This window comes from Phyllobates terribilis, unplaced genomic scaffold, assembly GCF_046119375.1.
Source record: "Phyllobates terribilis strain yellow unplaced genomic scaffold, ASM4611937v1 Scaffold_11__3_contigs__length_659146591, whole genome shotgun sequence".
NCBI classification, from domain to species: domain Eukaryota; kingdom Metazoa; phylum Chordata; class Amphibia; order Anura; family Dendrobatidae; genus Phyllobates; species Phyllobates terribilis.
The window spans coordinates 592,783,932-592,798,650 of record NW_027362771.1 but is presented as its reverse complement, the minus strand read 5'-3'; the positions used below and the strand labels follow the sequence as shown (position 1 = coordinate 592,798,650).

The 14,719-nt window shown below is 46.3% G+C and overlaps 1 protein-coding gene across 4 annotated transcripts in view; it reads right to left on the bottom strand.

Moving 5' to 3' along the window:
- LOC141167066 (mucin-17-like) overlaps positions 1-14,719 on the bottom strand; it is a 165,662-nt gene that overhangs the window by 91,874 nt on the left and 59,069 nt on the right. The window lies entirely within an intron of this gene.

Sequence of the window (14,719 nt, the reverse complement as noted above, 5' to 3'; positions counted from 1 at the left end):
TCTGGAAACAATGTTGTCAGAGGTATTACGCCACTTTTACCGACTGACAATAAAACGTACAAAACTGGACATAAAATTGATTTTACTGGAAAAAATGTTAAGAAACATTATTTCCTGTCTAATTACTTATATAGAAGGCAAAATAAAAAAGAGTAAAACAAATAACCCAACTCCTCCACCCCTTAGGCTAAGCACTGACGCCATCTCTAATAAAGCATACACACACATACATTAATTCTTATCTATCTAAAAGGATGATGGCAGCTGCATCCCACCACAAGAACCACTCCGGAGTAATCCTTGGAGAATTAAATCATCCTTAGTGACAAAGTGAGGGGCTACGCGCCCCCCATGCTCTCTGAAAAGCACTCTTAGAAGAGTCAATACAATAACTGTTGGGGTGCAGCTGTGGGACCCTATTTTCAGTAATGATTTCCTTTCACCCAACTCTCAAAAAGTTCAAAGGGTCTTCGGTAGAGATGAGATGGTCAAGCTGGGCTATCAGATGGTCGCCTCTGTGGCTGTGTTGTCATCCATCCTCTGGTTAATAATATTTATAGGGCAATCAGATGCAGCCGGTGGCAAGAGGGAGAAGGCGGGCAACCACACGTGGAAATTTCCCTCGTCGAGGTTTAAATGTTCCTTTTTTTCTGCTGGTGTATTCCTATTCCCATGCAAATGTTGTTTTGGGTCCTACTTCTTCTCCACCATCATATTGATAGAGTCATCATGCAGCCCTCACTCAATTTTTAAATGCCATCAGAGGCAGTAGGTTGTCCAGAGGGAGAAGGTGGCCAGCTGTTGCACCCATTTCCGCAAGTCAACTACAACTTCCACATGTCTGGTAGTGCTGCAGCAGCGCTTGCATTTGCCACCTCACCGACATGTTTGAGGCCTAATCACGCACTACAACTGTAAGAGGGTGTATAGAGATATGTGTGTTGGTGATGACTGTGAGTGGAGGCCACACCTGTAACGACGACATCTGACCACTAGATTTCAGTGACACTCGCTGTTGGTCTAAATTTTATTAAGTGTTAACAAAACAATACTTGAATAATTTTATGAATGCTGCGATGCAAATAATAGACGAACTGTGCAGTGAAAATGCAATTTTGCTGCTTGATTTATAAAATACTTTCATTGCATCATTGCTCTGCCACTCAAGCTGAGGATGGATAAAGTTTGTTTGGTGGAGAGGGGTTGGGTTGTTAGGGAGACGGAGCTGGGATGTTACGCGTGTGGTGGATGAGAAAAAAACAAAGGAAGGTCCGGAGGAGGCGAACCTGGTTCCCCCCTTGGAGTGCAGCGGTTTCGTGCTCCTGTGATTGGTGACATCTGGGACAATAATCCTCTATTTCTGTTTAGTGAAAAGCGTGGGAAAGTTCAACAGTGGGATAACATTGAAAAGAGACGGCCATCTTGTAAAGTGTGACACGGCGCCCGCATGTTTTAAACAAGGATGAGGTACCTCATGTTCTTCTTATTTTAAATTCTCCCTGACCCGTCCAACAAGTTAGTTAGGGTCAGCTAGGTGTTGAGACCAATCTAAATGACTAGTCTCTATGGGACGGTGTCAGTGAGGCACGAACTGTGTTCATCTTGTCAACGACTGTTGATAGCGCGGTGCGAAGTTCAGAAAGGCCACGGTCCGTGGTGAAGCTCCCAAGGCACCCACCTGTCTGGATTGAATTTCCCGCAGAGCATGCTAATCAAATGAATTTGCTATCATCTGTGTTCTTGTAAATGGGAATTGAATATGGTTGTTTATTTTATAGGTTATTCTTGTTAGGTGAACTTTGGTTGTAATCCGCCTAGCTGTACAGCTGAGTTTGGTCATTTTGGGATCCCAGAAAGTTTATTGATTGGGAATAGTATTAAGATTGTGAACCAGGAGAAAAGACACATATTACGGGTTCTCCTTAGGAACTAGCCCTGTTTTAGTCCGGACACATTTAGGGGAGAGGGGTGGCATTATTGGCCCAAGGGAAGACATCCCCTTACTGGGACCAGGGATATGTGGCTGTTCTCCTGGTAAGAAAAATAAAACACAATTCTTTTGTACGAGTTGTTGGGTTAAAAATTTTACTGTTTATTTTATTCACTTTTCTTCCCCATACAAACAGGGGCGAATTTTGTTACAATAAATCTTGTTATTGTTTTACCACCGTTTTTTTTTTAAGCTCATCTTTCCTGTCAGTGGCATCACTGTATCAAAACGGAATCTTACCCCGCCGTTAGTAGTCGGGGCCTTTACACCACTCCACATTACACATGTACTTGGCAAGGGTTTGTGAGCAGCAGAGGACAGTAGTTGAATACCAGCTACAACATGGCCATTGGTATTCTGGCCAGCCTCTTCACATAAGAACCGACGAGTGGTCATGGATGTATTATTATTATTATTTATTATTATAGCGCCATTTATTCCATGGCGCTTTACATGTGAAAAAGGGGGTATAATACAAGAACAATTTCAATAATCTTGAACACAATGTGACAGCGACTGGTACAGGCGGAGCGAGGACCCTGCCCGCGAGGGCTCACAATCTACGAGGGATGGGTGAGGATACAGTAGGTGAGGGTAGAGCTGGTCGTGCAGCGGTATGGTGGAGCGGTGGTTACTGCAGGTTGTAGGCTTGTTGGAAGAGGTGGGTCTTCAGGTTCCTTTTGAAGGTTTCCACGGTATGTATGACATCTATCAGGTTCTAAAAGCTTTGAGGAATCAAACAAGATTGTGGCAGCGAGGTCGCCATAATTCGCATAACCATCCTGCTTCTGTGTCTACTCAAACGTGCCTTTCTCACAATTAAAAAGGAAGGTTTTCATGTGGACCAGGTGGAGATGGAGGAAGAAAGTACACAGGATGCTACGTGCTTGCCAATCCCCTGGCCAGGATACAGCCACGAATGCCTCCAGCCCTGCACCTGTCATTGCACATTCGCAAGCACCATTAGCATAGTTGTCTGATTTTTTGGCCCAGCCCATCATTTAGCTGTCCCTACAACAGGCCTTAAAACTCAAAAAAAAATACCCAGCCTCCCACCCCGCCACAGTCTGCTTGCCCTGGAAATCTTGCTATTTAGGCTTGTGGACACTGTGGCCTTACGCAACCTCATGGTGGCGCCCGTTCTTTGGTACTCGGTTCCCATTCACCACTATTTTTCATGGTGTTCCCTCCCCACCTTAAACCAGCACGTGTCTCATAACAACATCCATGCCCTGACCAATGCAGTTACTGTGAATGTCCACCTAACGACTAACATGTGGACAAGTGCTTGTAGCCAGGGTCATTACGTTTCTTTTACGATTGCATCCTTATACACACAAGGATGGACAAATCAGGGGAGATATAACTATAGGACCCTAAACAGGCTAAGAGTTGCCTAAAACTAACCCTGATTTGTCCCCGCCTGACCGTGGAGGTTGGCACCCTAAAATTAGGTAATGATGCCCCCACTAAATGTCGGCTGGCCCATAATTTGGGATTGCCATCATGCAGCCATCTACCATACATTTGGGAAGGCCTTAAGGTGGCCCTTTACCATTGATTTGGGAGGGCCCTCAGGTGGCTATCTACCATAAATTTTTGAGGGCAATCAGGCACCCCTCCCTTAATTTTGGGAGTGCCTTTTTTTTTTACTATAAAAAAGCTGCAGTTACTGCAGGAATCATTTTTGGGTGGATCATCAGTTGACAGTTTTGCAATTATTCAAAATTATCTGCTTCACTGGCTTTTTGCTACATTTTTCAAAATTTTGGGCCAGCAACAATACTGAAATGTTAGTAGGAGGAGAAGAAGATGAAGAGTCTTCCTCCTTGTGGGGACAGGGAAGTCTTGACTACTGGGAGTCTGACAGACATTGGTAACTTTATGTACTGCTATATTTGACGTGACCCATGCATTATATGCATTTTGAACAACACTGGTTGTTCACCCTTCTCGACCCATGCTCTGAGGAAAACTTTCCATCCCTCCTTCCTGCCGTGGAAACGACTACTAAAATGGTGCAATACCATATGGCCATAGTTGAAGAATTGGTTAAAAAATTACCATCCGACAATGCTGGCAGCAGAGGTCATAGTTGCTTGGGCAACCAAGGAGGAGTGACGAGGGAGACACATACTAGGTCCAACAGAGGCAAGGGAAGCCTATCAAAGGTCTGAGACAGTTTCATTATACTCTCCCAGCGCCAAGAATTTGATGCACAGAGTAATCTAACAAGGAGGGAAAAGTTTATGAAGATGGTAAAGGAGTACCTAATTAACCATTCTAGTGTGGTCCGTGATTCCTCTGTGCCATACAACTATTGGGTATCCAAGCTGGACACGTGATGTGAACTGTTCCTCTATGCTTTGGAGGAGCTGGACTGCCCTGTCGCTAGTGTTTTGTAAAAGTGGGTTTTTAATGATGCTGGGGAATAATAACTGATAGGTGCATCCACATGTAAGCTTAAAATGCTGACAGGTTGTTTCTAGTGATGAGCGAGCACTAAAATGCTCGGGTACTCGTAGCTCGGTTCGAGCACATTGGAATACTCGGGTGCTTGACCCGAATAACGAGCCCAATGTAAATCTATGAGAAACTCGAGCATTTTTCAGGCGTCTCCCCCCGGCGGTCTGCAGAGGGCTGAAAAATTTCCCAAATCGATGGGAAAAGTGCTGCAGGGGAGCAGCATGGGGAAGACCCCTGGAAGCATCTCTGACTCCCAGATCACTGCTGTCAACAACGTTGTCAGAGTATTACGCCACTTTTACGGACTCACAATAAAACATACAAAAACTAAACCAAAATGAATTTTCCTGGGAAATATGTTAATGAACATCCTTTCCAGGGTAATGACTTGTACATAAGGCAAAATAAATAACCAAAAACAAAAATACTCCTCCATGCCTTGGGCTATGTTCACACATAGCATTTTTGATGTGTTTTTGCACTTTGGCATTGCTTTCAACCAAGACAAATGCATTCACCAGGAAATGTCATTTTAACATTTTGCAACCTTATCTGGCCATGTGGTGTGTGACACATCATCAGACACATGCATACAGTGCTGAAAAGACATGGGAACAGCATGGGGATGACCTCTGGAAGCATCTCTGCCTCCCAGGACACTGCCTAAAAGTGTGCCCATCATAAGTGATGCTTGGCGCATGCGAAGATGCCTCCCGCCATGCACCTGTCATTGCAGACTTGCAACAATCACCGTCCATGTCCTTGTCCCAGTGCAGAATTCAGTTGTCCCTACCCCATTCCTTGGAATGCAAGCGCAAGTATGCAGCCAGCCACCCACCAACCCAAAGGCTGCAATACTATGCTGCCAAATTTTAGACAGCTGCTTGCGCTTGAAATGTGGCCTTTTAGGCTCGTGGAGGTGGAAGCTTTTCATAACCTCATGCCATTTGCGGCCGGGTGTCCATACTCGGTCCCCAGCCGCCACTGTTTCTCCCAGTGTCGCCTCCGCCTTCCACAAGCACGGGTCCCACAACATTACCCATGTCCTCCCCAGTGCACTTACTGGGAAGGACCGCCTAACCACAAACACGTGGACAGGTGAATGTGGCCAGGGACGGTACGTAGCCAGTCCACAGCTGTTTTTGCTGAGTTGTATTTCACCACAGCCATATTCTTTAGCTTGGTGAAAGGACTTGGGAAACCATATCTACCCAGCTGTCATTTCTCCCAGGAAGTCCTCTAAAGCGGTTTTCACTTGAAATGTGGCCTTTTAGGCTCGTGGAGGCGGAAGCATTTCATAACCTCATGCTGGCGGCAGCCTGGTATCCATACTCGGTCCCCAGCCGCCACTGTTTCTCCCGGTGTCGTCTCCGCCTTTCACAAGCACGGGTTCCACAACATTACCCCTGTCCCCCCGAATGTACTTACTGGGAAGGACCGCCTAACCACAAACACGTGGACAGGTGAATGTGGCCAGGGACGGTACAGAGCCAGTCCACAGCTTTTTTTGGTGAGTTGTATTTCACCACAGCCATATTCTTTAGCTCGGTGAAAGGACTGGCATAGAGGAAAACCATATCTACTCTGGCTGTCATTTCTCCGTCTCCAGGTTCCACCCATTGTCATACACGACCATGCCTGGCTGTATGTTCAGCAGTGAGAGCCACAGATCAAGCTGCTCTGTTACAGCTTTCAACAACTCTGCAGCGCTGGGCGGTTTGTCACCTAAGCTTTAAGCATGTTATCTTCAGCACAGCCTGTTGCCACTTGGCCAAGGCAGTGCTGCAGTGCTGTCAGCTTGTGACTGATGTGGTCATTTCGGAGATGGAGGAGGAGGTGCAGGAGCTAAACAATGGGATTACATTGAGGTTACATTGGCGATTCTGTTTTTATACTAAAGAAAGATACTGGGTTTTTTTTACGTTATATTTTAAGGCAAATGCATTCACCGGGAAATGTCATTTTAACATTTTACAACCTTATCTGGCAAAGTGGTGTGTGACACATCATCAGACACATCCTGTTTCATTGATGATGGAGGGACTCTGAAAGACACATAGAGCAGGGTCACAGTAACGACATGTTCCCATTGGAAAGGAGAGAGTCTGCTATACAGTTATAGGGTATGCAGTGAGTCTGACCAAATTAAGGAAAAACCCCACTAACAATTTAAAGAGACATAGAGCAGGGCCACAGTAACGACAAATTTCCATTGGAAAGGACAGAGTCTCCCAAAGTGTTGGCCTATGGAGTGAATGCAAGGGCTGCCAAAAATTTGGAGGCACTTCAATGCCCCTTGGAAGAGACGTGGAAGAGGGCCTCATAAAAAAATGTTCCCATTAGAAAGTAGCGGGCCTCCTATACTTGTAATGCCATGCACTAAGTGTATGGGCTGACAAACACTTACCCCTGGGGGGTATACATGAACATACTGTATAAAAAAATTTTTTTGCGGGCATCATAAACACCCGTTAAAAAAATTATGTGGGTGTTGCATCACGGACCACAGTCACTTTGGTGATATGGTGGTGGAGGATGAGGAGAAGGAGGAGGACAAGTGCAAATAACCCAAATCAGGAAGCGTATACCCATGCGTGGGTGTGAAAAGGTGCATGGGAATACACCTCAATAGAAAAAACACTGGATTTGAGTTTATGTTATGCTGCTATCATTCGGAGGTGTTGAGAAGTCAGGCCCAATCCAGCCCTTGCTCATTTTTATAAGAGTCAGCCTGTCAGCATTTTCAGTTGACAGGTGGATGCGCTTCTCAGTTATAATTCCACCAGCGGCACTAAAAACCCGCTCTGAAAAAACGCTGGCGGCAGGGCAGGCCAGGACCTCCAAGGCATAGAGAGCCAGTTCATTCCACGTATCCAGCTTGGATTCCTAATAATTATAAGGCACAGAGGAATCATGGAGGACGTTGGTACTGTCGGCAAGGTACTCCTTCAGCATCTTCCCAAACTTTGCACTCCTTGTGAGAGTACCCCATGCCTCAGGGCCTGTGCGATGGGAGGGTCTGAGAAAACTCTCCCAGAACTTTGACAGTGTTCTCCTGCCTCTGCTGGATTGAAGTTGTTTCTCTCTCGCCTGTACTCCTTGGTTGTCCAACGAAGTGTGCCCTCTGCCGCCAGCGTTTTCAGATGGGAATTTTTTTAATAGTTCCGCAACAAGGACCTACGGGTACAGCCCCATTTTTGTAGACCTTTCCGCCTCAGGAATAAGAGATATAAAGTTCTCCTTGTAGCGTGGGTCTAGAAGTGTCACCAACCAGTAATGACTGTCACCCAAAATTTTGAGAACGCGAGGGTCATGGGAAAGGCAGCATGACATAAACTCAGCCATGCGTGCCAGACTGCTAACAGGCAAGACTTCCGTGTCCTCACCAAGAGGATGGCTGTCCATGCTCTCATCCTCCTCCTCCTCTCTGTCCTCTAGCCATCCAAGCTGAACAGACAGTATGACAGCTGTGCAGGTAGTACCGTCTATAGTGCATGAAACTAGCTCCTGTCCTTCCTCCTCCTCCTTCTCCTGTTCCTCATTGTCACCCAATCCACGTTGGGATGAGATGAGGGATGGCTGTGTGTAATCACCCTATATGGTTCCTTGCTCCATCTCATCGTGTTCCGCCTGCAATGCTTCCTCTTTGATTGTGAGCAGAGAGTGTTTCAGAAGACAGAGAAGCGGGACGGTGATACTAATTATGGCGTCATCACCGTTCACCATCTTGGTGGAGTCCTCAAAGTTTTGGAGGATGGTACATATGTCTGACATCCATGTCCACTCCTGAGGTCTTATGTGTGGAGTCTGAACTGAATACCGACGGCCTTGTTGATGCTGGTACTCAACAACTGCCCTCTTCTGCTCACAAATCCTTCCCAACATCTGCAGTGTAGAGTTACAACGCGTGGGGACATCACACACCAGTCTGTGAGCCGGAAGCTGCAAATGCTGCTGAAACACGGCAAGGGCGGCGGAAGCTGTAGCTGACTTTCTAAAATGGGCACCCAGGCGGCGCACTTTAACAAGCAGATCCAGCAGCTCCGGGTACGATTTGAGAAACCACTGAACCACGAGGTTAAGTACATGGGCCAGGCATGGTAGGTGTGTGAGCTCGCCTCGCTTCAGAGCCACCACCAGGTTCAAGCCATTGTCACACACGACCATGCCTGGCTGTAGGTTCAGCAGTGTGAGCCACAGAACTGCCTGCTCTTTCAGAGCTGTCCACAACTCTTCAGTATTGTGCGGTTTGCCACCCAAGCATTTTAGCTTCAGCACAGCCTGTTGCCGCTTGGCCGAGGCAGTGCTGCAGTGCTTCCAGCTTGTGACTGATGTGGTCATTTAGGAGATGGAGGCTGAAGAGGAGGAGGAGGCTGAGGAGGATGAGGTGCAGGAACTAAAGACCATGGGGGCCACCCTGATTGACCTAGGGCCCGTAATCCTTCGCGTCGGGAGGACGTGTTCAGTCCTAAGGTCCGACTGGGTCCCGGCTTCCACTATGTTAACCCAGTGTGCCGTCAGCGAGATGTACCGTCCCTACCCACAAGCACTTGTCCACGTGTCCGTGTTAGGTGGAATTTTCCGGTAACTGCGTTGATGAGGGCACGGTTAATGTTTTGGGACTAGCGCTTGTGTAATGCGGGGACAGCACACCGGGAAAAATAGTGGCGGCTGGGGACCGAGCACCGAGGGACGGCCGCCGCCATCAAGTTGCGGAATGCTTCCGTCTCCACGAGCCTAAAAGGCAATATTTCGAGCGCAAGCAGTCGTGAAATGTGAGAATTTAGAAGTGTGGCCTCTGGGGCGTTGGATGCATATTTGCGCTTGCGTTCCAAGAACAGGGGTATGGACAACTAAACGCTGCGCTGGGACAAGGACATGGACGTGCTTCCTAATACTGCTACTTGAGAGTGCGCAACGACAGGTGCAGGGCAGGAGGCTTCTTTGCATGCACCATGGACAGGGGATTGGCTTGCATGCACAACAGCAGAAGAAGCAATGTTGCCACCTGCAGACACTGTTCCTGGACCCTGGGGTTCGGCCCACAAAGTCTTGCACTTTGCTGCCATGTGCCTAATCATGCTGGTGGTGGTCAGGCTGGTCGTTTTGCCACCCCTGCTTATCCTGGCCTGGCAGGTGGTGCAAATGGCCTTTTTGGGGTTATCGGCAGAGTCTTTAAAAACAAACAGACTCGGGAAGACCTAACAGTTGTACTGGCAACTTCCTTTGTGCTGGTGTTACGGGGAACGGTTGCCTGCCTTCTGTCTGCGGCCACCACACTGCTTACTACTGCCTGTTGGGGTGCTCTGCCTCCCTCCCCCTGTGTGCTGCTGTCCTCGCTCTGCATGTCCTTCTGCCAGGTTGGGTCAATTACTTTATCATCCACCACCTCGTCTTCCACTTCCGCACCCTTGTCCTCCTCCTGAATTTCTGGCAATTGTGTCTCATCATCATCCACCTCTTGTGACACTTTCCCACCGTCGACTTCGTGTGACCGTGGCTGCTCAAATATTTGGGCATCGCTACACGCGATCTCCTCTTGCCCCGCTTCAAGTGGACCGGGCGAGAGGCCCGAATCTATAAATGGAAAAGTGAACAGCTCTTCAGAGTGTCCAAGTGTGGGGTCAGTTGTCTCCGGGCACTCGGCATGGTGGGAGGAAGGAGGATCAGGGTGAGGAATATGCGGTCCAGACTCACGGCTACTGAGACTTGACCATGTGGAAGACAGGGTGGTGGTGGTGGTGGCTAAGTGACTGGAAACATTATCCGCTATCCAACCAACAACCTTTTGACACTGCTCTGGGTTCAATAGTGGTGTGCTACGGTCCCCTAGGAATTGGAACAGGAAGGGCAGGCGAGAAGATGTGGGTGTTTGTTGTGGCACAATTTCAGCTTTTCCATGGCCTTGTACTCGGCCTCTGCATGCACCATCACCATCACGTCCACTTCCCCGTCCTTTGTCACGTGCCTTGCCCATTTTAAATGGAGGACAGTATCTTTCATGCTCACTACAAATGACTGAGTTTGGAGTGAATTTATATGTGATCCATGTGACGGAGAAAACAGAGTTTTAAATGCCTGGCCTGTAGGTAAGTACTTTGAACAGCAAACTGGTGTGAATTGCTTCACTGACACACTAAAGGAAATTTTTAATGGAGGCGAGAAATGGCAGTATTTTCTGACAACTTATATATGATCCGTTTGATGGAGAAAACAGTTTTAAATAGCTCGATTTCCAGCACTGTAATATGGAAAGGACCTGGCTGTATTCTGCAGTGCCAACAAGCAAATGGCGCAGAAAAATGGTGTTCTCTGGATTGCTTTTTAAGCAAATAATGAGGATTAAGATCCAAAAAAAAGTATTCCTGGACCCTGAGACCTGGGCCTTTGTATAGAAATATCTAACAGCAGCAGAGGGCAGAATTGGAATGGACCCTCTTGTGCTATATGCACTGCAGTCTACTATATACCCTACCTGCCTGCCTATATACACTGCCTGCCTGATATCTCTGCAGATGGATTAGTTTGTCCTCGGAAGGACTATTTGTTGAGATGGATATGTGTAATGTACGGTTTTTCTCCCTACACTACCTAATACACAAGCAAATCTCTCCCAGACGCATCAGCAGCTCTCCCTACACTATCTGATCCGGAGTGACTGTGACGAGCATTTCGTCGCCAGGTCTGATATAGACCTGATGACGCTGTGCGGCCAGCCAATCACTGTAATGCCACAACCACAATGGCTACGGCGTTACAATGAATGGCAGGCAATCCCTGCATGTTGATTGGCGCCCTAAAGAGCGTCAAACATGCAGGGAGGGGACCTGAGCTCCCGCCGAGCAAGCCCGGAAATATTCGGCGAGCGCCGAGCATCTCGAGCAGTGAGATGCTCGGGCGAGCACCGAGCTGTAGCAAGCAAGCTCGCTCATCACTAGTTGTTTCTTATGTAAATGAACAAGGCCTGGATTGACCCAGACTTCTCAACCCCACTCGTTGACTGCAGCCAAACATAAAGCCAAATCAAACTTTCCTGTTTTTTATGGTGTTTTCCCATGCACCCCTACACACCCCAAAAAGATTATACAAAAATAAAGTGAATTAAAATGTAATACAATGTAAAGTGCTAATACTAAATAGCAGATAAAAGGAGGGTAAGCAATGTGGGAGTAAGGGTAAGGGAACTTTATTATGGAAGGAAAAGGGGAAAGAATGTCAAAAGGAAGAAGGAGGGGAGAACATTTATATATTTGATGAAGATTGGATTATATTTACAATTGCAAGTTACAAAAGATTGATGTAATAGAATACAATAATAACACTAATAACAAAAAACATAATAAACTCATAAATACACTGATAAATTTTGTGGGGCCAGCAGACTGCCCTCTACCATACATTTGGGAGGACCCTCAAAATGCCCTCTACCATACAGTTGAGAGGGCCTACAGGTGGCCATATACCATTAATTTGTAAGGGTCCTCAGGCGGCCTTCCTCTATACATTTGTGAGGCCAATCAGTTGGCCCTCTACCATAAATTTGTGAGGGCAATCAGGCGGCCCTCTACCATTAAATTGAGAGGGCCCTCAGGAAGCCCTCTACCATACATTTGAGAGGGCCTTCTGGCGGCTTTCTACCATTAATTTGAGAGGGCCCTTAGGCTGCCCCCTACCATAAATTTCTGAGGGCAATCAGGCGGCCCTCACTCAATTTTGGGAGGGCCTTTTTTAAAAAAAAAAATTAAAAAGCTTCAATTACTGCAGAAATCATTTTTGGGCAGAACAGCGATTGACAGTTTTGCAATTATTGTACATTACCTGCCTCACTGACTTTTTTTTTATAAATTTCCCAAAATTTTTGGTCAACAACAATGCTGAAATGTTAGGTGGAGGGGATGGAGAGTGGGGACAGGAAAGTCTTGTCTGTTGGGAGTCTAGCAGACATGGCTAACTTTATGAACCACTGCGTTTCTCATGACCCACGCGTTATATACATTTTGGACAACACTGATTAGTGGTTGTTAGCCCTTCTTGACCCACGCTCTGAGGAGAACTCATAAATACACTCATAAATTGGATCACAACAAATATGCTCATCCACGAGACCTAAATTCTTGTCCCACTGTGCAGGCAAAACCGTGCGAACAAGTGGTTGGCTGTATGGCAGAAAATGCTTCCAGTATGTTTACCATCGCCACCTTGTCTTCCACACGGTCCAGTCTCAGTAGCCAAGAGTCTGATCCACCTAATCATTAACCTGATCCTCCTTCCTTCCACCATGGCAAGTCCAAGGAGTGAGTGATGACATTTGTATTTATTCATTCCAGCCTCTTGCCCTGGACATTTCAAGAGTGACATGAGGAGATTGTGTGTAGTGCCTACTATTTGTGCAGCCACAGTCAGAAGAAGACGATGGTGTGCTACATCAATTAGAGTCTCAAGCGGCTAATGATGATGAGGAGACACAGTTGAAAACAAGTGATGTTTTTTAAGCAAACAAATCAGGAGGAGGACCAGATTGCATAAATGGAAGACGAGGTGGTGGAAGATGAAGTCACTGACCTAACCTGGCAAGGTGCCATGAAGAGTGATCACAGCAGTGCAGAGGAGGCAGGATCAGCAGCACCACAACAGGCAGCGGGGTGGCTAGAGGGATAAGCCAGACAACTGTTCCCCAGAGCACCCACACATGGAAAGTTCCCAGGCCAAGGGTTAAGTGTTGCTTTTTTCCGGGTGTATTCCCATGCACCCCTTCCAATACCGAAAGGGTACATGATTCATGGTTTATTATTTTTCATGTGCTCCTTCTCCTATAACCCAAAGCTATTCCTCCTCCAGCACCTATCCCTACACTAAATGTAGCTAACATTGGTATTATTAGGGAGTATAATAGAATATAATACATGTAACTCTGATAAGGACGGTTTGTTTTACGTTGCAGCATGAAGGACTGTAAAGTAATAATAATCCCTGAATATATAACTCTAAGACACTCTCCCTTCTCCATAAACTTCCCCTACACTAATTGCAGCTCAGAACAGTATTATTTCTGAATAGAATCAATTAAAATTTGCCCTGAAAGGACTTTACGCTGTGATGTGCCAGCACAAAGGACTGTAAGGCCCTAATCCCTGACAGATGCCTCTAAGACACTCTCCCTTCTCCATAAACTTTCTCCATTAAAAAATGTCTGTAAGACGCTAATCCCTACTCCGCCACTGAACCATAAATTATTTTCAGTCATGAGGGGTATTTTGAGGGAATAGAAAATATTTGAATTGTCAGTAAAAGGATTATTTCTTAAACATTTTAACTACACAATCGGGAACACAATTAAACTGGCCGAAATGTCTCTAATACGCTAATCTCTACTCCACCACCTTACCCTAAATTATTTTCAGATAGGAGCAATATTTTTACAGAATAGAATCTATTTGAATTAGCCCTGAAAAGGGCTGTTAGCTTAACATAGCAACATCAAGGACTGTTATGCAATCAAGACTGCTCTAAAAGCCACTATTACACTCTTCCTACTCCAGCAGCTAATCCTCCCTAAAATGCAGCTATCTGCAGCATTATAGAATAGAATCTATTTGCCTTAGCACTAATGTTGGCTTAAGATTGCACAATCATGGAAAATAAATGCTGTCCAGCACACTGTCCCTTCTCCTTCAGCTCTCCCTATGCTATTACCGAGTAAAATGCAATGAAAGTGATGGCCACGGGTCTTATATAGCCCCAATGACACTATACGATCGGCCAATCACAGTTATGGTGGTAGCCAACACGGCTACAGCATAACTGTGATTTCCAGGCAATCTCCGTATGTTTAGTGACTTGTGAAGATGTGCGATTGTGGGGTTTTAATAATCACCTAGGTAGGTTAACGATGCAGCATTATTTTATTCCATACATCCATGGCAATACAGAAATTTCATGTAAATGCCCAAAATACAATTGTCTCAATCCACAGGATCCCCTTCCCAGGACTGTAGTTCCACTGCCCTTGTGCCAGTATAGTCTGTAGTTGCCATCCTGGATCCTCCAGATGACAGGTAAACTGATGGAAGCACAGGTATCCAGTAACAACAATCCTTTATGAAAGTTTAAATCCAAATGACAGATCTCACAACTGTAGCATGCTTATCCAGTCCAGTCTGTAACTGATTTCCAACACTCCATATGCTATGCTTCCATCCATCCTTCCAGGTCCTCAGTCTCGATCCTGTTCCTTTGATGTCCTTCCACACAACTTTCTGACTA